The sequence below is a fragment of the Dendrobates tinctorius genome, unplaced genomic scaffold (assembly GCF_039654945.1).
Source record: "Dendrobates tinctorius isolate UK_male_01 unplaced genomic scaffold, ASM3965494v1 ptg000086l, whole genome shotgun sequence".
Lineage (NCBI taxonomy): Eukaryota > Metazoa > Chordata > Amphibia > Anura > Dendrobatidae > Dendrobates > Dendrobates tinctorius.
In genome coordinates this window covers 47,817,276-47,841,953 of record NW_027361754.1, presented here as the reverse complement: position 1 = coordinate 47,841,953, position 24,678 = coordinate 47,817,276, and the positions used below count along the sequence as shown (strand labels likewise).

At 43.7% G+C, this 24,678-nt stretch overlaps 1 long non-coding RNA gene across 1 annotated transcript in view; it reads right to left on the bottom strand.

Annotated features, from left to right (window-relative positions):
* Nucleotides 1-1,427: 1,427 nt before the first annotated feature.
* Nucleotides 1,428-24,678, bottom strand: part of LOC141098062 (uncharacterized) — a 158,601-nt gene continuing 135,350 nt past the window's right edge. Inside the window, exons 2-3 of the long non-coding RNA XR_012234134.1 lie at nt 2,925-3,074; nt 1,428-2,597 (exon numbers count right to left, since the gene is read on the bottom strand). This is a non-coding gene — a long non-coding RNA (uncharacterized lncRNA). The remainder of the gene's footprint in view (nt 2,598-2,924; nt 3,075-24,678) is intronic.

Genomic DNA, 24,678 nt, shown 5'->3' with positions numbered 1-24,678 from the left:
TTTTGGGGAAACCCAGTATTGTGAATGGTGGATCCTGTGTTACCTACTATATACAGAGGTGTTATCAGGTATTGTACATGAGGAGGAAGTAAGCTGTGACATCATCTATTGTGAATAGAGGAACCTGTTGTATCTACTGTATATAGAAGTGCCGTCAGTAATTGTGTAAGGAGGTGGCGGGGATCCTCATTTGCCCCCTCTCTCCCATGTGTTGGGTCCTTACATCCTATGCGGTACCCGGATGGTGTACCCGTTTAGTAATGTCTGTATTACTTATGCCTTGTGTATTAATGTATTGTCCTTTTTAGCCCCATGTTATGACTTGTGTTAACTTGTAATGTAATGTATGTGCTGTGTTAGTAATGTTTGATAATACTCACTATGGTATTTGCCTGTATGTTAGAGTCAGGGACAGAAGGGGTTTACACCGGGTGTTGGGTTAACAGCCATAAAAAGGAGCAGGAAGTTCCTGCTCCTCAGTTGAAGCCGAGGCAGGCTTGCCTGCGGCAGGACGTGCTCCCCCCGTGGAGAAGCTGCCCAAACCCCAGTACGGGTAAAGACTGCTGCCCTGGACCTATGGGCAGAGAAACGGGCACCAGGACTGAATAGTTCCCCACCGAGGACTATAAGTGTTCAGGAATCGGCTAAAGGACTGTGACTGTCGCCGTGGCTGTCATTGCTGCGGTCGCTGATTCAGCAACAGAAGAACTTAGGGAAAGAGCAGGAAGGTTGATTGATTTGCTGCAATTACATTTTTCGTCCTTCTACTTATTACTACCTCCTCTACGCATTCAATAAATATTTATCCCTGTTGGATTTTTTACTGAGTTCCTGGATCCTGTTTGCCTGTGCTGCAGCGACTGTGGAGAAGAGATCATTTGTCTGAGTTATATCTGTCCTGTCTGTTTCATGTGCAAGGAGTCAGGGTGCTCGCTGACTGTCTGCTCAGTGGACGCAGTTCGTGGACTGTAGCTTTAAGTGACTCGGCTAGGACTACCACCCCGTGCAACCTTGTTACAATTGTATAGGATAGGAGGAGGTGAGCTGTGATATCTATATATATATATATATATATATAGAGGTTATCAGTCATTGTACAGTAGGAGGAGGTGAGCTGTGACATCGCCTATTGTGAATGGTGGAACCTGTGTTATCTACTGTATAAAGAGCTGTTACTAGTCATTGTCCAAGAGGATGAGGTGAACTGTGACCTCACCTTATTGTGAATGGTGGAACAGGTGTTAACAACTGTATAAAGAGTTGTGATTAGTCGATATAGATAGTGATATGTAAAACTTAAAAACAATTAAATACATTGGACATAAAACATGATTTAAACAATAGTTTTTTTTCTGATGACAAATTCCCTTATCTTAAATACACTTCTTTATTTGTTGAAAGTTTTAGGGAACCTGCCATCTGTTTTTTATACGCCAAACTATTGTCATAAGGTTTTTGTCCTGAGGAAGAGGTTTTACATGACCTCAAAACACATTGACTATTAACCTGTTTTGAAATAAAGTTTTGAAAAATATCGTCTGCCATCCACCTTTATCAGCAGCGCAGATTTGGACACATACACCGGGTTTCACCATTATCGGAGGATCGGATTGTTAGATTTTCCTGTAATTGACTTACAAGTCATTTGTATATCAGCTTTCCCTAGCAAGATCTGTCGCCAGCATCATCAATGTCTGGGGTGGCGCATGCACAGATTGATTGTCCGCGTCTCACAACACCTCACTTTGCATGCACCACCTCATGCAATGACAGTGCTAGCAAGAGATCTTGCTAGGAAAAGCAGGTCACTTAGAAAAGAAGACTGACCTGTCAGTCACTGACAGGAGGAAGGCGACAGGCAAGGAATAAAGAGAGCCGCAAGTGCAAAGTCCCCATCCCGCTGCATGTGACACATTTGCATAGTATTTTAAACACGGATCATAAAGATGGAAACACGGGTTTCTAAAATGAAAGGCAGGGGTTTAATCAGCATTAAAGCAATATTTTATAAATTTTATTAGTTTGAGGTATAAAAACCTGATAGCAGGTTCCTTTCAGCATATTCTACAATGACAACCAATGTAATACTGAGAGGCATTAAGCCAAGTCCACCGCCAGTCAGTAAGCTAAACAGCGACCACGCTTTAATGAATGTGGTGCCCTTTGGTCTTCCGTCAGCATCACTGTGATATTTCCATGAGTGAAGCAGACGGAGCATTAAACTCCCATTGATTTCAAGGAGGGCACTGTCAGCTGTTTTTGCACAGATACAGAAAACTCAAACCCACAAGAATTGAATGTACACAGGAAAACAAGAAACAAGAGAATCTCTCCCCAAATAGTTTGAAGAATCTTGAGAAACCCTGCAAAGATCAAAAATTAAATTCCAGCTGATCTGTTCCACTTTTGGCTGAAGACCTAAGGTGTAGGTTCCGGATGCAGCCTGTTGACTCACAGCCATTAAGGGGGGAGGTTCCTGCTGCAGACAGTTGCCTCACATCCACATACAGGTCAGTGATGAGGAAGGAGGACACGGTTCGTCTCCTGTGACACATATAGAAGTTCTCTGTACATATTTTTTTCTTGTTTTAATTGTACTATGAGAAAGCAAAAAAGATGAAAGAAGGCATTGATGGGATATTTTATGTTATTGTGCAGTTTCTATTTTTAATGTTCCCTTATAACACAAACATCGCTTCTGCTATATCTGTAGGTTACTACATTTTAAGTCCTAATTTTACTAAGATTTTCCTGTCTAAAATGTATGTCCCAGCCCAAATTGTACGCTCCTTTCATGAAGTAAAAAAAAAAATTGCCAGCTTCCCTTCCGCAGGGAACAAGATATTAGCGAAACTCATGAAAATAAAAATGCCATCATGTCCCCGCAATAAACCATCGACATTAAAAAATAATAAAATATTAACCTTTTGTGCTCCTATGCTGGATATCTGGACCAATGATCCTATTCCTTGTTAGATCATCAATATGGGCCACCAGGACTACTGCTGGTTAGTGGGTGTACAACCTGGCTGTCCCAGTTGCATAGCAGTGACTTGAATTTTATTGAGTGCTGCCTAGAAAATAGAAAGCCAAAACTATATATGTGAAATGTGAAGATCATCCTCACATAAAACAAAAAACTCTTTATATGTTTTTTAATTTAAAATTAAAATAGGCTCTTTAACTCTTTAACTAACTTGAGAAAGTTAAACTAGCCACATCATAAATTAGTGGCCACAGAGCTGAATAAAAAGTACTTTTTTATATAATTTCTGCTCTCCATTGTGGAGGTATTAACTTGTAAAGTTTAGGTTATAATTCATGATAAACCCAGAGGGCCTAAGCATAGATTGTTCTTTGGGGGTATGTACGTTTTCCCCTGTATAAAGCTGTCCAATCAAAGCAGTAGGTGTTCATGAAGAGGAAAAAAACACACCCAAGTTAGTGAAATTAACATGCTTTCTTCCTTGAGATGTAATGTTAAATAACCCTTGTGTTCAGCCCTGGACTCTGATTGTGATTACATAACCTAATGGCAGTGTGGGGAAGGGGAAGAAGAGCCTACTGTGATCATACATACCTCTGCAGCTCTCATCTCACAAAACTGTCAGCCCTGATGTATTGGTCTCCCCCCACACCGACTGTTGTGAGATTAAAGCTGCTGAAAGTGTTTGTAATCACACTTCGCTCTGTTGTTCTCTACATAGTAGGGGCAGAGATCAGGGCCGTCTATCATTACATGTCTCACAGGAAAAAGCATGGTGTTCTGCCCTTTGGGGGGTTGTGTTCTTCTTTAACCTAATAACAAATCCGGCTTTTGATTGAGTAAAGTCATGCAGAAGAAGCGGTACTTGCTTCCAGAGAACAAATCTCTGGTAACATCCCATTGGGCTTATCATAAATTATAACCTAAACTTTACAAGTTAATATCTCTACAATGGAAGATAAAGTAAAAAATAAAACTTCTGTTTTAATCAACTTTGTAGACACTATTTTGTGATGTGGCCAATTTTAAATCCCAAAACTAGCAAAATAGGTCTTCCTTAACCCCTCCACCCCTGACCCCATTTTCACCTTCATGACCAGGCCAAATGTTAAAATTCTGACAAATGTCAGTTTACGTGGTAATAACTCTGGAACGCTTTAAGGGATACCACCAATTCTGAAACTGTTTGTTTATGTCATATTGTACTTCATCTTAGTGGTAAAATTTCTTCGATATGACTTGAGTTTATTTGTGAAAAAAAATTGGAAATTTAGAGAAAATATAGACAATTTTGCAATTTTCAAACTTTGAATTTTTATGTCCTTAAATCACAGTTATGTCACACAAAATAGTTAATAAATAACATTTCCCACATGTTTACTTTACATCAGCACAATTTTTTATACATAATCCTTTTTTGTTAGGAAGTTAGAAAAGTTAAAATTTGACCAGAAATGTCTCATTTTTACAACAAAATTTACAAAACCATTTTTTTAAAAGACCACATCACATTTGAAGGGACTTTGCTTTTTTCTGTCATCTAGACCCCTCAAACTGACACCATTCAAAATACTGCACCCCTCAAGGCGCTCAAAACAACATTCAAGAAGTTTAGTTTAAACAATGTGGAAAGAAAAAAATGAACATTAACTTTTTAATTTAGACCCAATTTTTTTATTTTCACAAGGGTAGCAGGAGAAAATTTACCCCAAAATTAAACTGTGCAATTTCTCCTGAGCATGCAGATACCCCATATGTGGGGGAAAACAACTATTTAGACACACGGCAGGGCTCAGAAAGGATGGAGTGACCTTTTGGAATACAGATTTTGATTGAATGTTCTGCAGATGTCATATCGAGTTTGGAGAGCCCCTGATGGGCCTAAACAGTGCAAGCCCCCAACAAGGGACCCCATGTTGGAACCAAGACCCCTCAAAGGTATTTACAGTCATATGTTAAAGTTAGGGCACCCCTATTAGGCTAATTGCACACGTACCGGAACTCTCGCGGAAATTACCGCGAGAATTCTGGAATTCCAGTCCGCGGGAAAATCGCATTTTAAATTCCCGCGATTTTCCCGCGGAAAAACTAGCATTTTGCAAGCGTAATTAGCTTGCAGAATGCTAGCGTTTTCCAAGCGATCTGTAGCATCGCTTGGAGAACTGATTGACACGTTGGTCACACTCGTCAAACATAGTGTTTGCCAAGTGTGACCAACTTTTTACTATTGAGCCGCCTATGCAGCATCAGTAGTAAAAGATAGAATGTAAAAAAAATAAAAAATAGTGTTATTCTCACCTTCCGACGTCCCGCGCATCCGTTCCCAGTAATCCTTTGCGAAAATGCCCGCGATGACGTCCGTTCTCGCGGGATCGCGATGTCTCGCGGTCATTCGCGATGACGTCGCGCGAATGACCGCGAGACTTCGCGATCCCGCGAGAACGGACGTCATCGCGGGCATTTTCGCAAAGGACTACTGGGAACGAGAGCGTGAAGAGAAGCGGGAAGACTGCGCGGGACGTCGGAAGGTAAGAATAACAATATTTTTTATTTTTAAATTCTATTTTTTACAGGGATATGGTACCCAAAGCCCGGAGGACAGTCTCCTCTCCTCCGGGCCGTGGGTACCATCCGCAATTGTTCTGCTTACTTTCCGCATGGTGTGCACAGCCACATGCGGGAAGTAAGCGGAACAATGCAATCCTATGGGTGCGGGATCGCCGCGATTCCGCAAATTAATGAGCATGCTGCGGTTTTTACCGCGAAGCGATTCAGCCGCGGTAAAAACCGCAGCATTAGCACAGCATTGCGGAATCCCATAGGAATGCATGGGATGCTTATTTTTCGCGTTTTCGCGGCAAAATCGCGCGGTTAAAACCGCCGCGGAAACGCGAAAAAAAGCCACGTGTGAACTCAGCCTTAATGTTAACCTTTTTTCTTTATAACAATTTTGATTTTTGCAACAGCTATTTCAGTTTCATATATCTAATAACTGATGGACTCAGTTATATTTCTGGATTCAAATGAGGTTTATTGTACTAACAGAAAATGTGCAATCTGCATTTTAACAAAATTTGACCGGTGCAAAAGTATGGGCACCTCAACATAAAAGTGACATTAATATTTCGTAGATCCTCCTTTTGCAAAAATAGCAGCCTCTAGTCGCTTCCTGTAGCTATTAATGAGTTCCTGGATCCTGGATGAAGGTATTTGTGGCCATTCCTGTTTACAAAACAATTCCAGCTCAGTTAAGTTTGATGGTCGCCGAGCATGGACAGCCCGCTTCAAATCATCCCACAGATGTTCAATGATATTCAGGTCTGGGGACTGGGATGGCCATTCCAGAACATTGTAATTGTTCCTCTGCATTTATACCTGAGTAGATTTGGAGCAGTGTTTTGGATCATTGTCTTGCTGAAATATCCATCCCCTGCGTAACTTCAACTTCGTCACTGATTCTTGCACATTATTGTCAAGAATCTGCTGATACTGAGTTGAATCCATGCGACCCTCAACTTTAACAAGATTCCCGGTGCCGGCATTGGCCACACAGCCCCAAAGCATGATGGAACCTCCACCAAATTTTACTGTGGGTAGCAAGTGTTTTTCTTGGAATGCTGTGCTTTTTAGCCTCCATGCATAACGCCTTTTTGTATGACCAAACAACTCAATCTTTATTTCATCAGTCCACAGGACCTTCTTCCAAAATGTAACTGGCTTGTCTAAATGTGCTTTTGCATACCTCAGGCGACTCTGTTTGTGGCGTGCTTGCAGAAACGGCTTCTTTCGCATCACTCTCCCATACAGCTTCTCCTTGTGCAAAATGCGCTGTATTGTTGACCGATGCACAGAGACACCATCTGCAGCAAGGTGATGCTGCAGGTCTTTGGAGGTGGTCTGTGGATTGTCCTTGACTCTTCTCACCATTCTTCTTCTCTGCCTTTCTGATATTTTTCTTGGCCTGCCACTTCTGGGCTTAACAAGAACTGTACCTGTGTTCTTCCATTTCCTTACTATGTTCCTCACAGTGGAAACTGACAGGTTAAATCTCTGAGACAACTTTTTGTATCCTTCCCCTGAAAAGCTATGTTGAATAATCTTTGTTTTCAGATCATTTGAGAGTTGTTTTGAGGAGCCCATGATGCCACTCTTCATAGGAGAATCAAATAGGAGAACTACTTGCAAGTGGCCACCTTAAATACCTTTTCTCATGATTTGATACACCTGGCTATGAAGATCAAAGCTCAATGAGGTTACAAAACCAATTTAGTGCTTCAGGAAGTCAGTAAAAAGTAGTTAGGAGTGTTCAAATTAAGAAAATGATAAGGGTGCCCATACTTTTGCACCTGTCAAATTTTGTTTAAATGCAGATTGCACATTTTCTGTTAGTACAATAAACCTCATTTGAATTCAGAAATGTAACTGAGTCCATCAGTTATTAGATATATGAAACTGAAATAGCTGTTGCAAAAACCAAAATTGTTATAAAGAAAAAAGGTTAACATTAATAGGGGTGCCCAATCTTTAACATATGACTGTATCTAGATGTGTGGTGAGCAACTTAAACCCACAGGTGCTTCAGAGAATTTTACATTGTTGATCTGTGAAAATGAAAAAAAAATATTTCCCCCCCCAAAAAATGTTTCAGCCCCAAATGTTTTCCTTTTCACAAGGATGGCTGGAGAAAATGTACCCCAAATTTTGTTGTGCAATTTCCACTAAGTACACAGATACCTCATATGTGGTTGAAAACTACTTTTGAGGCACAGTGCAAGGCTCAGAAGAGAAGCGGCGCCATATTCGAGTTCAGATTATGCTGGAATGGTTTGAAAGTGCCATGTCACATTGGCAGAGTCTCTGAGGTGCCAGAACAGCAGAAATTCCCCATGTGTGACCATATTGTACAAACTACACCCCCAATGAATTCATCTAGGGGTGCAGTGATTATATTGACACCACATGTGCCTCACAGAGTTTTATACCATTGGGCAGTGAAGAAAAAAATAATTCCATTTTTACCACCAAAATTTTGATTTAGCCCCAGATTTAAAATTTTCACTATAGGAAATGGGTAAAAATGGCACCAAAATTTGTCCCACAATTTCTGCTGAATGCAGAAATACCCCATATGTGGCTGTACAATACTGCTTAATCCCACGGCGAGACTTGGGAGGGACGGAGCACTATTTGCCTCCTGGTGTGCAGATTTTCCTAGAATAGTTTGCAGACTCCTTAAACAGTGTCCCTAAGTGCTAGAGTAGCAGAATTCCTCATTTTGGAAATTATAGCCATTTGGGAATTTACCTGCAGATGTAGTGACGATTTTGACTCCATATGTGTTTTCCAGAAAATGTTTCACTGTTGCTGAGTGAAAACTGCAAACTGCCATTGTAGTGCCACATAATTGTAGTGACCAGTAAGTTGTACTACCCAGTACGTTGTGGTGCCCAGAACATGCTTCCGGAGACATGCGCCTGTAAATTAGGAGGACTGTCATCTATTTATATAATTGCCTTGTAGTGTTTTAATTTCCTGTTCTGTCCAGATGTCACCGTATCCCAGAATTCCAAGCTGAGGAAGTACACCGACCGCCGCATTGGGACACCCATGTGATGGGTGTCTCAATATGGAAACTGCTGCTGGTACCAACCTATTGCACGGTACCACCAGCAGAACACCGTCACACCACACACACACACACTCTATACGCCGTATGCACCACACACACACACTCACATACTCACTCTCACACACACACACACTCATGCAGCCTCTTGAGCGGTACCAGCAGTGGAACACTGTCACACTGCGTCTGCGCGAATCTCGCACAGGTGCCAGTGAAACATTTGGCTGATTCCGGAGGTAGATGCATGACATGTCTACAGGCAGAGGAAGCTGGTCACATTAAAGGGGTTTCCCACGAACGAAAGTTCATTTTATAAATTGTCTGTGTCTGACCGTGTACAGAACATACCACATTTTCTGGGCAGGGGAGGAAGCAAAAGACAATACTGACATTACAGCAGGAGATCACAGAGGATTCATTTTGTGAGGTAAAATATTTCACTGTTTTTAAACAATATTTTACCTCAGAAAATGAATCCTCTGCGATCTCCCGCTGTAATGTCAGTATTGTCTTTTGCTTCCTCCCCTGCCCAGAAGATGTGGTATGCTCCGTACATGGCCAGACACAGATAATTTATAAAATTAACTTTCGTTCGTTTGAAAACCCCTTTAATGTGACTGGCTTCCACTGCCTGTAGACATGTCGTGCCCAGGAGCTGTGGTATGTTCTGTACATTGTCAGACACAGCGGTGAGAGACAGAGCACAAGGGGAAGACAGCTCAAACGGGACAGCACATGAGTGGAGAACTGTTATGACTAGGTAACCAAGGAGGACTACGGGGGAATAGACTAGGCAACCAGATAACCAGAGAGGTTGGTAGCTAGCGTATTGCAGATCCCTAAACTGACAACACAACTAGAATTAGCAGTGGGACGTACCTACGATACTGTCTGTAATCACAGAAAACCCTAAGAAAAATCCAACACGTCTGATATGCAAAAATAATGAGGCCACACGACCTCTCCCCCACTAAATCAGAACTCTGGTGTGAACTGTTTACTAAAAAGACTCACATATGCTGTGGCATATGGAACAGGGTCCAGCACAGGTCCCAACAGGGAACCAGGCTGAACTCACACCAGCTAAGCAAAAATCAGAGACAAGCAAAAATGGATCCAATGCAAAAACAGATTCAAGAAGACAAATAATTTATCTGAAAGATGCAGGACGGAGCAAGAGACAAGCAGACTTCAAAATGTGCTCAGGAAGCAAACCAAATCACCAGCAAGAGCTGAGGGAAGGTTGGTCACTTAAATCTCCCCAGTCTGTAACACCTGACCTCCAATCGTCCTGCTCAGGTGATTGACTTCTGTCAGCTAAACCAGCTCCATTACCCGTAGCAACCACCAGAGGGAGCCCAAACTCAGAAGCCAGGTCAAAAGTGTTCACAACAGTACCCCCCCCGAGAGGGGTCACCGAACCCTCACCCACGCGACCAGGCCAATCAGGATGGGACCGGCAAAAGGAGCGAACCAATCTCTCGGCATGAATGTCAGAAGCAAAGACCCAAGAATTATCCTCCTGACTATAACCTTCCCACTTGACCAAGTACTGGAGTCCCCATCTAGCCAGACGAGAATCCAATACCTTCTCTACTTCATACTCCAGATTACCCTTAACCAATACAGGATCAGGGGGCGCAGCCATGGGAACTACTGGCTCCATAAACCTTTTCAGCAAAGATTTATGAAAGACGTTGTGAATCTTGAACGTTCCTGGAAGAGCCAAACGGAAAGAAATGGGATTAAGGATTTCCAAAACCTTGTAAGGTCCAATGAACCTTGGCTTAAATTTTGGAGACGCAACTTTCATAGGAATATTTTTTGAGGACAACCAAACCATGTCACCCACTTTAAACCGGGGACCAATAGTCCTATGCTGGTTGGCAAACCATTGGGCCTTCTCCTGAGAGTGAGACAACTTATCCACTACTTGATCCCAAATCTGCTGAATTCTCTCTACCACAGAATCAACCATCTGGCTTGTCAAGGTAAGGAGGCTTATTCACCATGCAATGCTCCTCTGGGTTGATTGTGACTTGTAGGATCGCTACTACCAACAGGTGGCGCTATAGAGTTCAAGTCCTCTTTTTCTCTGAAGAGGCAAATTGCAGAAAAAAGGAGACATCAAAGTAGCAGAACTAGCCCAATTATTTAGAGCAAATTCAGCCAAGGTAAAAAAAGAGACCCAGTCCTCTTGATCAGCAGACACAAAACATCACAAATAGGTTTCCAAGGTCTGGTTTGCTCTTTCAGTCTGCCCATTGGTCTGAGGGTGAAACGCAGAGGAAAAGGACAACTGAACTTGTTTAGAACAAAAAGCTCTCCAAAATCTGGAAACAAACTGGACTCCTCTGTCAGACACAATGTTCTCCGGAATACCGTGCAAACGAACCACCTGCTGTAAAAACAAGGGCACCAACTCAGAAGAGGATGGCAACTTCGGCAGTGGTACAAGATGGACCATCTTGGAAAATCTATCACAGATCACCCAGATAACAGTCATTCTCTGAGAGACAGGGAGGTCGGAAATAAAATCCATTGATATATGGGTCCATGGCCTCCAGGGCATCGGCAGTGTCAGTAACAATCCACTAGAACGAGACCAGGGTTTGGACCGAGAACAAGTCCCACAGGACTGCACAAAATTCCTGACATCACAAGATAAAGCAGGCCACCAAAAAGACAGACTCACCAAATCTCTGGTACCAAAAATACCAGGATGACCAGCTAACGAGGAGCAATGAATTTCAGACATTACTCTTCTCCTCCAATGGTCGGGGACATACAATTTCCCCAAAGGGCATCGTTCATGTTTGTCCTCCTGAAATTCCTCCAGGGCAAGTCTCAAATCGGGTGAAATAGCGGAAAGAACCACACCCTCATTTAGAATGGTAGTAGACTCAGTCACATCAAGAGAATCCGCAAAGAAACTCCTAGAGAGGGCATCTGCCATAATATTCTCAGTGCGCGGAAGAAAGGAGACCACAAAATTAAAACGCATGAAAAACAAGGCCCATCTAACCTGTCTAGGATACAATCGCTTAGCTGATTCGAGATAGATCAAGTTCTTGTGGTCGGTGAGGACCACAACTTGATGTCTGGCCCCCTCCAACCAATGTCTCCACTCTTCAAACGCCCACTTCATAGCCAACAACTCCCGATTCCCCACATCATAATTACGTTCAGATGGGAAAATTTTCGAGAAAAGAAGGCACAAGGATTCATCTTAGAGGTTACCGGATCTCTTTGAGACAAAACGGCTCCTGCACCAATCTCAGAAGCATCTATCTCCACCTGAAATGGGAGAGAACTGTTAGGCGTCGGATTTCTGCGTTCACTCCGCAGGGATCCAGACCCTCACATTCTGCAGTCTCCTGCTGTTTATGTACTGCAGAGGAGATTGCCTTGCAGCAAATCTCTCCTGAGGCTAAGTCCTTCTGCCCTCCTACTGAGCATGCTCATGGGACGATTTCCCATTGGAGATCGGGAGTCATGTGCTCAGGTCCCGCTCCAGGTCTCATTGGTCCATCTCAGAGATCTGGAAGCTTGCGGAAGGTCCCGGCTGCTATAAAAGGCGCACATGGCTGTTCCACCATGCGCTAGTATACAGTTGTGGCCAAAAGTATTGACACCCCTGCAATTCTGTCAGATAATACTCAGTTTCTTCCTGAAAATGATTGCAAACACAAATTCTTTGGTATTATTATCTTCATTTAATTTGTCTTAAATGAAAAAACACAAAAGAGAATGAAGCAAAAAGCAAAACATTGATCATTTCACACAAAACTCCAAAAATAGGCCAGACAAAAGTATTAGCACCCTCAGCCTAATACTTGGTTGCACAACCTTTAGCCAAAATAACTGCGACCAACCGCTTCCGGTAACCATCAATGAGTTTCTTACAATGCTCTGCTGGAATTTTTTAGACCATTCTTCTTTGGCAAACTGCTCCAGGTCCCTGATATTTGAAAGGTGACTTCTCCAAACTGCCCTTTTTAGATCTCTCCACAGGTGTTGTATGGGATTCAGGTCTGGACTCATTGCTGGCCACCTTATAAGTCTCCAGTGCTTTCTCTCAAACCATTTTCTAGTGCTTTTTGAAGTGTGCTTTGGGTCATTGTCCTGCTGGAAGACCCATGACCTCTAAGGGAGACCCAGCTTTCTCACACTGGGCCCTACATTATGCTGCAAAATTTGTTGGTAGTCTTCTGACTTCATAATGCCATGCACACAGTCAAGCAGTCCAGTGCCAGAGGCAGCAAAGCAACCCCAAAACATCAGGGAACCTCCGCCATGTTTGACTGTAGGGACCGTGTTCTTTTCTTTAAATGCCTTTTTTTCTCCTGTAAACTCTATGTTGATGCCTTTGCCCAAAAAGCTCTACTTTTGTCTCATCTGACCAGAGAACATTCTTCCAAAACGTTTTAGGCTTTTGGCAAACTCCAGCCTGGCTTTTTTATGTCTCGGGGTAAGAAGTGGGGTTTTCCTGGGTCTCCTACCATACAGTCCCTTTTCATTCAGATGCCGACGGATAGTACGGGTAGACACTGTGGTACCCTCGGACTGCAGGGCAGCTTGAACTTGTTTGGATGTTAGACGAGGTTCTTTATCCAACATCCGCACAATCTTGCGTTGAAATCTCTTGTCAATTTTTCTTTTCCGTCCTCATCTAGGGAGGTTAGCCACAGTGCCATGGGCTTTAAACTTCTTGATGACACTGCGCACGGTAGACACAGGAACATTCAGGTCTTTGGAGATGGACTTGTAGCCTTGAGATTGCTCATGCTTCCTCACAAATTGGTTTCTCAAGTCCTCAGACAGTTCTTTGGTCTTCTTTCTTTTCTCCATGCTCAATGTGGTACACACAAGGACACAAGACAGAGGTTGAGTCAACTTTAATCCGTGTCAACTGGCTGCAAGTGTGATTTAGTTATTGCCAACACCTGTTAGGTGCCACAGGTAAGTTACAGGTGCTGTTAATTAGACAAATTAGAGAAGCATCACGTGATTTTTCGAACAGTGCCAATACTTTTGTCCACCCTCTTTTTTATGTTTGGTGTGGAATTATATCCAATTTGGCTTTAGGACAATTCTTTTTGTGTTTTTTCATTTAAGACAAATTAAATGAAGATAATAATACCAAAGAATTTGTGTTTGCAGTCATTTTCAGGAAGAAACTGAGTATTATCTGACAGAATTGCAGGGGTGTCAATACTTTTGGCCACAACTGTAGACTTACTTGCTGCTGTGTGTATGAGGACGAATGTATTATTCTGGTGAATGACTCATTAAAAAACCCCTTCCCTCTGATATTACGTATGTGGTTAGGGACTGAGTTAGAATCAGCGCCAGCTCTCCTCTGCTGCAACATCCACAGCTGCTAGCTTCCGACATTGCGTTTGCGCCTTAGCCTTATTGTTTAGCGGCAGTGTCCATGCCGCGCTGCAGAAGCAGCCCCTTTGCGTCCGCAGTTGCGACGCTCCGCACACGGTAGGTCTTAACGGACGTAGTGCCGCCATCTTGGGCTACTCCTGTGACCTGATACCGTGCGTGCGTTTTTACTGAGTACTGTGATCTCAACAGGCTCAGTCTTTTGGGTTTGTACTTATTTGGCATCTTTGTGAATTAACTGAGATTGCTCTGCGCACCTGGATGAAGTTTAGCCCTGTGCGCATTCCTGCCATATTGCTCCTGCCACCACTTAGCAGCGGTTATATCACCTACTGCACGGTGGACCCCGAGCGGCGAACGCACTTTATTATTATTTTTATTTAGTGTGTTCCGCCGTTCCTAACATTATACTAGCACCAGGGTCTGGCTAGTGATGGCAGAGCAGCAGCAACTGTTACAGTGTATTCGGCAGCTTGAGGGCCGGTTGGCCACTCTTGAAAGGGCTCTCTCAGCTGCACAATCCACCGAAGCTGCTGTAAAGGCAATCACAGACGCGGTTTCCCGTATGTCCACGTCCTCCCTCGCGCTGACAGTTACCCGCCTCCCATTGCCCGATAAATTTTATGGCGCCTCCTGTAGGGGTTTCATCAGCCAGTGCTCTATTCAGCTGGAGCTACTGGCTGCACGATTCCCTACGGAGCTGGCCAAGGTGGAGTTTATTGTTTCCCTTCTGTCGGTCAAGGCGTTGGAGTGGGCTACGCCATTATGGGAGCGTGGTGACCCAGAGGTTCGGACTGCTGCTCAGTTTCTAACAGCTATTAAGCAGGTCTTCCTCGGTCCTTGGGTCACGCACGACACCTCTCTTCAGCTTCTTGCTTTGACTCAGGGTTCTCTCTCGGTGAGTCAGTATGCCGTCCGTTTTTGAACACTGGCTTCCGAGCTGGAGTGGTCCGATAAAGCCCTCGACCCTGTATTTTGGAGAGGTATGGCGGAGCATGTTAAAGATGCTCTCTCTACAAGAGAGGTTCCTGCAAGTTTGGAAGAGCTGATTGCCATGTCCACCCGCATTGACCTCCGTTTTTCGGAGCGCGGTATGGAGCGTGCTCAATCCAAAAGGAAGGTTACCTCGGCTCCCAATTTTTTTGAGCCTCTGGAACTACCCGAGCCAGAGGTTCCACCCCCAGAGCCCATGGTGGTGTCTCGTGCCGTTCTCCTGGCGCGTCCAGCACAAGACTCCAGTTGCGGTTATATTTGTCAACACGCTGTTTCTCAAGAACAACAGTGCCCGGCAACGACCAAATTCTGTGCCGCCAGGCAAGACTCTTGTTCCTCCCCACCTTCGGCCGAAGGTTCTCGCGTGGGCACACGCGTCCAGGAGGGGTGGTCACTGTGGTTATATGCAGACCACAAAACTCATGGCAGGGTCTTACTGGTGGCTGCACAGGGCTCGGGATGTTAAAAAATACATTCGGGCCTGCGCCTCTTGTGCTTGGAATAGCCTCCTTAAACGAAGGGTGGAGACGCCTGCCGACAAATGGTGGCGTTCCACTTTAACGTCTGCTCCCGTTGTCTCCCATGGGTCCCTTCTCAAACCTGGCGATCTTGCCGTCCCTGATGCCTTCCATTTGTACCAGGTCTCCCAGTCACCTACCGGGACATCAGACTTGCCTTCGGACGAGTCTGAGGCCTATATCTCTGATGGGCACAAGTTGGTGGATCAGAAGGCTCAGGAAAGAGGGGGCCCTAGGAGGGTGGTAATGTTAGGCGTCGGATTTCAGCGTTTACTCCACAGGGATCCAGACCCTCACATTCTGCTGTCTCCTGCTGTTTATCTACTGCAGAGGAGATTGCAGAGGAGATTGCCTTGCAGCAAATCTCTCCTGAGGCTAAGTCCTTCTGCCCTCCTACTGAGCATGCTCATGGGACGATCTCCCATTGGAGATCGGGAGTCATGTGCTCAGGTCCCGCTCCAGATCTCATTGGCCCATCTCAGAGATCTGGAAGCTTGCAGAAGGTCCCGGCTGCTATAAAAGGCGCACATGGCTGTTCCGCCATGCGCTAGTATAGACTTACTTGCTGCTGTGTGTATGAGGACGGATGCATGATTCTGGTAAATGACTCACTAAAAAACCCCTTCCCTCTGATATTACTTATGTGGTTAGGGACTGAGTTAGAATCAGCGCCAGCTCTCCTCTGCTGCAACATCCACAGCTGCTAGTGTCCGACATTGCGCTTGCGCCTTAGCCTTATCGTTTAGCGGCAGTGTCCATGCCGCGCTGCAGTAGCAGCCCATTTGCATCCGCAGTTGCGACGCTCCGCACATGGTAGGTCTAGACGGACATAGTGCCGCCATCTTGGGCTACTCCTGTGACCTGATACCGTGTGTGCGTTTTTTCTGAGTACTGTGACCTCAACAGGCTCAGTCTTTTGGGTTTGTACTTATTTGGCATTTCTGTGAATTAACTGAGTTTGCTCTGCGCCCCTGGGTGAAGTTTAGCCCTGTATGCATTGCAGCCATATTGCTCCTGCCACCACTTAGCAGCGGTTATATCACCTACTGCACGGTGGACCCCGAGCGGCGAACGCACTTTATTATTATTTTTATTTAGTGCGCTCCGCCGTTCCTCACAGAAACATTAGGTTGCCGTAGAACAGGAACAGAAGTGAATCTCCGCTTAAGCTCCTGAAACGCCGAGACTGCCTGTGGAGACCAATTCACCACATTAGCGCCCTTTTTGGTCAAATCCGTCAGTGGTTTAACAATACCAGAAAAATTACTTATGAATTTATGGTAGAAATTAGCAAAACCCAAAAATTTCTGGAGAGCCTTCAAGGAAGAGTGATGAACCCAATCATAAATGGCCTGTACCTTGACTGGGTCCATTTGAATAGCAGACGGGGATAAAATGAATCCCAAAAACGAAATTTTTTGTACGCCAAAGAGACATTTCGATCCCTTAACATACAGAGCATTTTCTCTCAAAATCCAGAATACAGTCCGAACATGTTCCACATGAGAATCCTAATCATTGGAAAAAAACAAATATCATCCAAATAAACGATCAAAAACTTGTCCACAAAATCCCGGAAAATATCGCTCATGAAAGATTGGAAGACGGAAGGGGCATTAGTGAGCCCAAAAGGCATCACTAGGTACTCAAAATGCCCTTCAGAAGTATTTAACGCCGTCTTCCATTCATCACCGTGCTTGATGTGTTTTCAACTATGCAAGCTTATATCTGGTATATAGTTATTTCAACTTACTCTGCTTGTCCCCTTATGTTGTGAGGTCAAGAAACTTTTCAAAGTGCTTTATGATCCATGCATGTAGTGCTGGACATCTGTTTATCTGACCACAACATTTTATTGGGTCCTGCTGCCTCAATTTAGTTTGATTGATTAACGAGAAGAGAGAGAGCACAAAAAAAACTAAGCCTTAGCCTCCTATATGTTCAGACATAACTTGGGAGAGCATTTATGCAGGGGGAGTTTATGCACATGTAATCGAAGCACATGTATCAAAGTACTGGCAGTTATAACATGGCAGTTAGACAGGGCAGGAGACAGGTAAGACAAATAAATAAATCTATTCCCTGTACAATTGGAGTACAACAAATATATACCATATGCATTTGTGTAATTTATGACCTGGCCGCTGCATTCACACACATCCACCGCCCTGGCATTAACTCTTTACACTCAATCCATATCGGCCCCTCGCTCCTTTCCTCTCCTATGTATAGCACTCACGCTCTTTTCACATTGTTAAATTGCACAGATCCAGTCAGTCCCACCATTCAACATAAGAGACGCTCTCACAAATCACTTAACCATCTGCTCACTCTTTCTATCCTCCTTTCCTACTCGCAGGAAACATTGCTCCCAACCCTGGTCCCCCATGTTATAGAAAGTCAAACCCCCCAACTGCTACACTCAGAAACCCCTCTAATCTTATTAATATTCCCTGCATGCCATCTGTCTCTCTTAATTGTGCACTTTGGAATTCTCGCTCAGTGTGTAACACACTCTCCTTCACTCATGACTTTTTCCTTTCTAATTCTCTTAACCTCCTGGCTCTTATGGAAACCTGGATCTAGCAGTCAGACACTACCGCTGCTGCTCTTTCATACGGGGGACTACACGTCTCTCATACCCCAAGACCAGACAATAGAGCAGGTGGAGGCGTTGGTCTGCTCCTATCACCAAAATGTACCTTTCAGGTTAGCCCTCAACTACCCTCACTAGTCTTCCCTTCTTTTGAGGTCCATGCCGTCAGACTCTACACCCCCTTCTCCATTCGAGTGGAAAAAGGATATTCTCAAAAGTATGGCGAAGATTACGATGCTACATTTGCTCCAGTCGCTAAACAGACCACGTTCAGAGCTTTGTTAGCTGTAGCTGCTGTACAAAAGATGAATGTCAGACATTTGGATATAAAAACTGCCTTTTTAAATGGTGACATTGAGGAGGACTTATACATGACTCAACCTGAAGGTTATGTAAAAGGGGGTGAAGAGAATCTTGTTTGCAAACTACAAAAATCCCTTTATGGTCTTAAGCAATCAGCAAGAGCATGGAATACCAAGATGAATAAGCTCTTGTTGGAAGAAGGTTTTAAAAGAGGTCAAGCGGATCCATGTTTATTCAGAAAATATACAGATGGAAAGTGGATGTATATTCTCTTATACAGTGGGGCAAAAAAGTATTTAGTCAGTCAGCAATAGTGCAAGTTCCACCACTTAAAAAGATGAGAGGCGTCTGTAATTTACATCATAGGTAGACCTCAACTATGGGAGACAAACTGAGAGAAAAAAATCCAGAAAATCACATTGTCTGTTTTTTTTTCATTTTATTTGCATATTATGGTGGAAAATAAGTATTTGGTCAGAAACAAGCAATCAAGATTTCTGGCTCTCACAGACCTGTAACTTCTTCTTTAAGAGTCTCCTCTTTCCTCCACTCATTACCTGTAGTAATGGCACCTGTTTAAACTTGTTATCAGTATAAAAAGACACCTGTGCACACCCTCAAACAGTCTGACTCCAAACTCCACTATGGTGAAGACCAAAGAGCTGTCAAAGGACACCAGAAACAAAATTGTAGCCCTGCACCAGGCTGGGAAGACTGAATCTGCAATAGCCAACCAGCTTGGAGTGAAGAAATCAACTGTGGGAGCAATAATTAGAAAATGGAAGACATACAAGACCACTGATAATCTCCCTCGATCTGGTGCTCCACGCAAAATCCCACCCCGTGGGGTCAGAATGATCACAAGAACGGTGAGCAAAAATCCCAGAACCACATGGGGGGACCTAGTGAATGAACTGCAGAGAGCTGGGACCAATGTAACAAGGCCTACCATAAGTAACACACTACACCACCATGGACTCAGATCCTGCAGTGCCAGACGTGTCCCACTGCTTAAGCCTATACATGTCCGGGCCCGTCTGAAGTTTGCTAGAGAGCATTTGGATGATCCAGAGGAGTTTTGGGAGAATGTCCTATGGTCTGATGAAACCAAACTGGAACTGTTTGGTAGAAACACAACTTGTCGTGTTTGGAGGAAAAAGAATACTGGGTTGCATCCATCAAACACCTTACCTACTGTAAAGCATGGTGGTGGAAACATCATGCTTTGGGGCTGTTTCTCTGCAAAGGGGCCAGGATGACTGATCCGGGTACATGAAAGAATGAATGGGGCCATGTATCGTGAGATTTTGAGTGCAAACCTCCTTCCATCAGCAAGGGCATTGAAGATGAAACGTGGCTGGGTCTTTCAACATGACAATGATCCAAAGCACACCGCCAGGGCAACGAAGGAGTGGCTTCGTAAGAAGCATTTCAAGGTCCTGGAGTGGCCTAGCCAGTCTCCAGATCTCAACCCTATAGAAAACCTTTGGAGGGAGTTGAAAGTCCGTGTTGCCAAGCGAAAAGCCAAAAACATCACTGCTCTAGAGGAGATCTGCATGGAGGAATGGGCCAACATACCAACAACAGTGTGTGGCAACCTTGTGAAGACTTACAGAAAACGTTTGACCTCTGTCATTGCCAACAAAGGATATATCACAAAGTATTGAGATGAAATTTTGTTTCTGACCAAATACTTATTTTCCACCATAATATGCAAATAAAATGAAAAAAAAAGAGACAATGTGATTTTCTGGATTTTTTTTTCTCAGTTTGTCTCCCATAGTTGAGGTCTACCTATGATTTAAATTACAGATGCCTCTCATCTTTTTAAGTGGTGGAACTTGCACTATTGCTGACTGACTAAATACTTTTTTGCCCCACTGTATGTGGACGATGTGATTATAGTTCATCAGGAAGATGCAGAAATTGGAAAAATGGCTGAAATTCTGAACCAGCATTTTGAAACGAAAGACCTTGGAAATGTGACATATTATCTAGGAATCCAAATCCAGAGAGAGGAAGATGGAAGTTTTCTTCTAAACCAAAGTGCAAAAATTAATTTGATTCTGAATCAGTTTGGAATGTCAGAAGCCAAAGGTATATCAACCCCAATGGAACCATCCTACCTGAAGCTGGAAGGAGAAGATGACCTGTTGCCAAACAATGAGAAATATCGTCAGGCAGTGGGGGCACTTCTATACATATCAACTATGACTCGACCGGATATCACAACAACAGTTGGAATCCTTTGCAGATATGTGGAAAAACCACGCCAAAGAGACTGGAATGCTGTTAAGAGACTTCTCCGATATTTAAAAGAAGCGCAAGATGTAAATTTAAAGCTGTCTGTAACGGGAGATCTAGAACTCACCGGCTATGTAGATGCAGATTGGGCTGGTGATTCGCATGATCATAAATCCACAAGCGGATACTTGTTTAAAGTTGGAGAAAGTTTAATCTCCTGGTCTAGTAGGAAACAAGTGTCTGTTGCCTTGTCATCTACAGAAGCGGAGTATGTGTCCGCAGCCTATGCAAGCCAGGAGGTCATTTGGCTAAGACAATTGATGGATGATCTTGGCACACCGTCAACTCAGCCGACGGTGATTTATGAGGACAACCAAGGATGCATTAAACTTGCATGCAGTGAAAAGATCAGTGCTAGAACCAAGCACATTGATGTCAGACATCATCATTTACGTGATTTGATAGATCGTGGCATAATTCAGTTCGTCTATTGTGAAACTGATAAGATGGCAGCTGACATTATGACAAAGCCATTGCCACGAGCCAGATTCCAAGAATTGAGGACCACACTGGGACTAAGCGGATAAGTAGTTGTTGAGTGGGGGTGTTGGAATAATGCATATTGATCTGTATGTATTGCAACAACTACTTCTGTACTGTTTTATATATTGTGCATATTGTGAGATTGTAAACAAAGTTCAGTGACAAAAAAAACAAAAAACAGACAGGATGCCCCCTCCTTCTCTTCCCTTCGTGCTGTTGTAATGCTCCCATGCTGCAAGTCACAGCAGATACCAGACTGATCACATTTCATGCTGTAAGCTGTTCAACCTGGATATGAATAAATCTACATTCTGTGTTGTTGACTCTGGATGTTTACGCTGATTAATCCGCTGCTAACACTCTTATTGTGTGACGATGAGAATTCATCCTTGTTCTCAGTTTTTGCCCTGTCTCACCCACATACAGACCCCTAGTTAGACAGTTGGACATTTAGTACAAATAATGAAGTACACCACATTAGATGTGATGCAGCTGAAAGTACCTGGGATCTTGTAGTCCTGATGTGAGTTGGGGATCTTGTCCGTGGTCATTATAAATGGACAGGTTTTACATTTTTTCTGGTTGCAAGGAAAGGTTCCTGCAGCTGTTGGAGAGGAAAGGGAGCTTCTGACAATTATGCTTCTTAAATTTGGGGGCTGCCTAAAACACAGCAGTGGGGGGTCTGGAAATATGGATTGTAATCGGGCATCTTTTTGTAGTAAAGGTTGTAATTTCCATGTAGCTCCTCTTAGCACTTCCAGATTTGGATTGCAGGTGACCACTAGAGGCACCTGGTTATTTTCTTCTTTAGCTTTGTAATGTAGCAGGTGATTCCTTGATATTCTTATGGATCTTGTAATTTGGTTTTCAATTGTTCTTGGACAGTAGATCTGATTCAAAAAGGTTTTTCTGAGGCGACCGAGGTGTTCATCTCTATCCATGGGGTTGGAACATATACGATTGCATCTGATGGCTTGGCTGTAGACAATAGAGTTTTTTATGTGTTTTGGATGGAAACTGTCCCATTTAAGGTATGGTGGACAGTCGATAGACTTCTGATACAGGGCTGTCTCTATTTCATTTTTCTTTTGATGGTGTCTAAAAAGTTAATTTCAGTGCTGGAATAGTTGAGTGTTAAGTTGATGGTGGAATGAAATTGATTAAACTGTTCGTGGAACGTCTTTAGCTGTTGCTCAGACTCCGTCCAGATGATTAAAATATCATCAATGAAGCGGTAGTAGGCCAGAGGCCTGATGGACATGAGGACAAAAAGTCGCTTTCAAGTTTGGCTATGAAAAGATTTGCATACTGTGGAGCCATTTTACTTCCCACAGCTGTGCCAGTCTCCTGTAAATAGATCTTATTATCAAATTCAAAGTAATTGTGGGTGAGGATAAATTTTGTTAGTTTCACCACAGAATTCTCTTCATTCCTGGTGTTTTCCATGAAGACTTTGAGGCGTTTAATCCATCCTGGTGTGGGATATTAGAGTACAAAGGTTCCACATCCATGGTGGCCAGGATGGTTCCTTCTGGTAGGGGACCTATTGCTGCTAGTTTATTCAGTAGGTCAGTTGTGTCTTGAATGTAGCTAGGTGTATCCTTTACCAGGGGTTTAAGAATACCCTCTACCCATCCAGATACCTGCTCAGTAAGGGTGCCCACACATGAAATAATCGGCCTACCTAGATTTCCAGATTTGTGGATTTTGGGAAGCATGTAGAATGTCCCTATTCTTGGACTCTCTGGTATCAGGTCATTGCCACTTATGGATCCGTCAGGCAGACCAGATACCAACTTGTTTAGTTCCCTGTAGTAGTCCTGTGTAGGATCTGACTCCAATTTCCTGTAGTAGTGTGTGTCCATGAGTTGTCTGTTTGCTTCCTTCATATAGTCTGATGTGTTCATCATAACTATTGCACCTCCCTTGTCAGCAGGTTTAATGATGATTTCTTTGTTGGTTTTCAGAGACTGTATGGCCTTTCTCTCATGGGCACTGATGTTGGATGCTTGTCTCCTGTTGCTGTCTATGATGGTGGATTTTATCAAATGTCTGAATGAGTCTATGTATTTATCCAAATGAGGGTTGCGTCCAGGTGGAGGTGTCCAGTCTGACCTCTTCTTGTTTGTTAGGATACCTTTCCTTCAGTCTGAGTGTTTTCTGAATCTTCTGTATCATTGAAATATTCCCTCAGGCGCAGTCTCCTGAAGTAATGTTCCATATCACTGCAGAGTTCAGTTTTATCTAGGGTCTTAGTGGGGCAAAATGAGAGTCCTCTAGAAAGCACAGCCAGTTCCACTTTGTTGGGTTTATAATCCGAGAGATTGATGACACAGTTAAATGCTTTTGTGTCTAGAATGTAGTGGTTGTCCAAGTTGTCAAGTATTGGCTTTGTTTTGTATCTGTTTGTATAGATCCCTGAATTAAGGCGCAATCTGTGTAGTTTCTTTTCCTTGTTATGAATCAGAAATGTTCGTAGTTTGTTGTAGTATTGTTGTAATTTTTGCTCTGTGCTTTCTGTAAGTGGGCTGTCTTTTGTATAAAAATGTTATCATTCAGATTTTGTATTAGTCTAGCCCAGTGGTTCTCAACCTTTCTAATGCCGTGACTCCACAGTACAGTTCCTCATGTTGCGGTGACCCCAAACCAAAAAATAATTTTGGTGGCTACTTTGAAACTGCAATTTTTACATTATTAACCTTTTTTACACCAGCAGGCTGTCTCGCAGGCTCTATTGGCTCTCCACCTCTTGCCTCTCCGCCTCCTAGGCTTCTGTCCTCCGACGCTTGCTGCGTCCGCCCACTGATGACGTCAGCAAGCGCCGGACACACGTAATGCGCTGCAATGGACTGTGGAGCGTTCCCCCCGCCCCTTAGGCCCCGGACGGATGATGCAATCATGTCTGCGCGCATTCAGTTTGGAACGCGCATCTATAACGGCGTGCGTTCTAGCTGAATAGCGCTTCTGCAAACGGTAGCACGACTTCTCAGCGGCTAAAGCTATCGGAAATATGTATTTTCCGATGGCTTTAGGCGACCCCTGTGTTTTGATCGTTCGACCCCCGCTGGGGTCGCGACCCACAGGTTCAGAACCGCTGGTCTAGCCTGATGAAGAGACCTGCGTAGTCTCGAAAGCTTGCAATGTGTTACCATCTTTTCAGTTAGCCATTAAAAGGTATCAACCACTGAGGACTCTCAATTCTAAATATTCTTCAATGAAAAATGATGTCTAATGGGGAATAAAGTTTATAAGAGATTTGTGACGCCACCTGTGGTACTCGGCAAGCAAGGTGTTAGCCACTGGGGCAGTTGTTGATGCAGCAGAGTTGGTTCAGCTCTCCACAGGCAGAGATATTCCCCAGGGCAGATTATGGTGTTGAAGATAATGGTGGTTGTAGTGCAGGGCAGATGACAAATAAACTGAGAACACAGCAGGGTGCAATCTTCACAGTTTTATGCTATGTGCCCACGTTGCA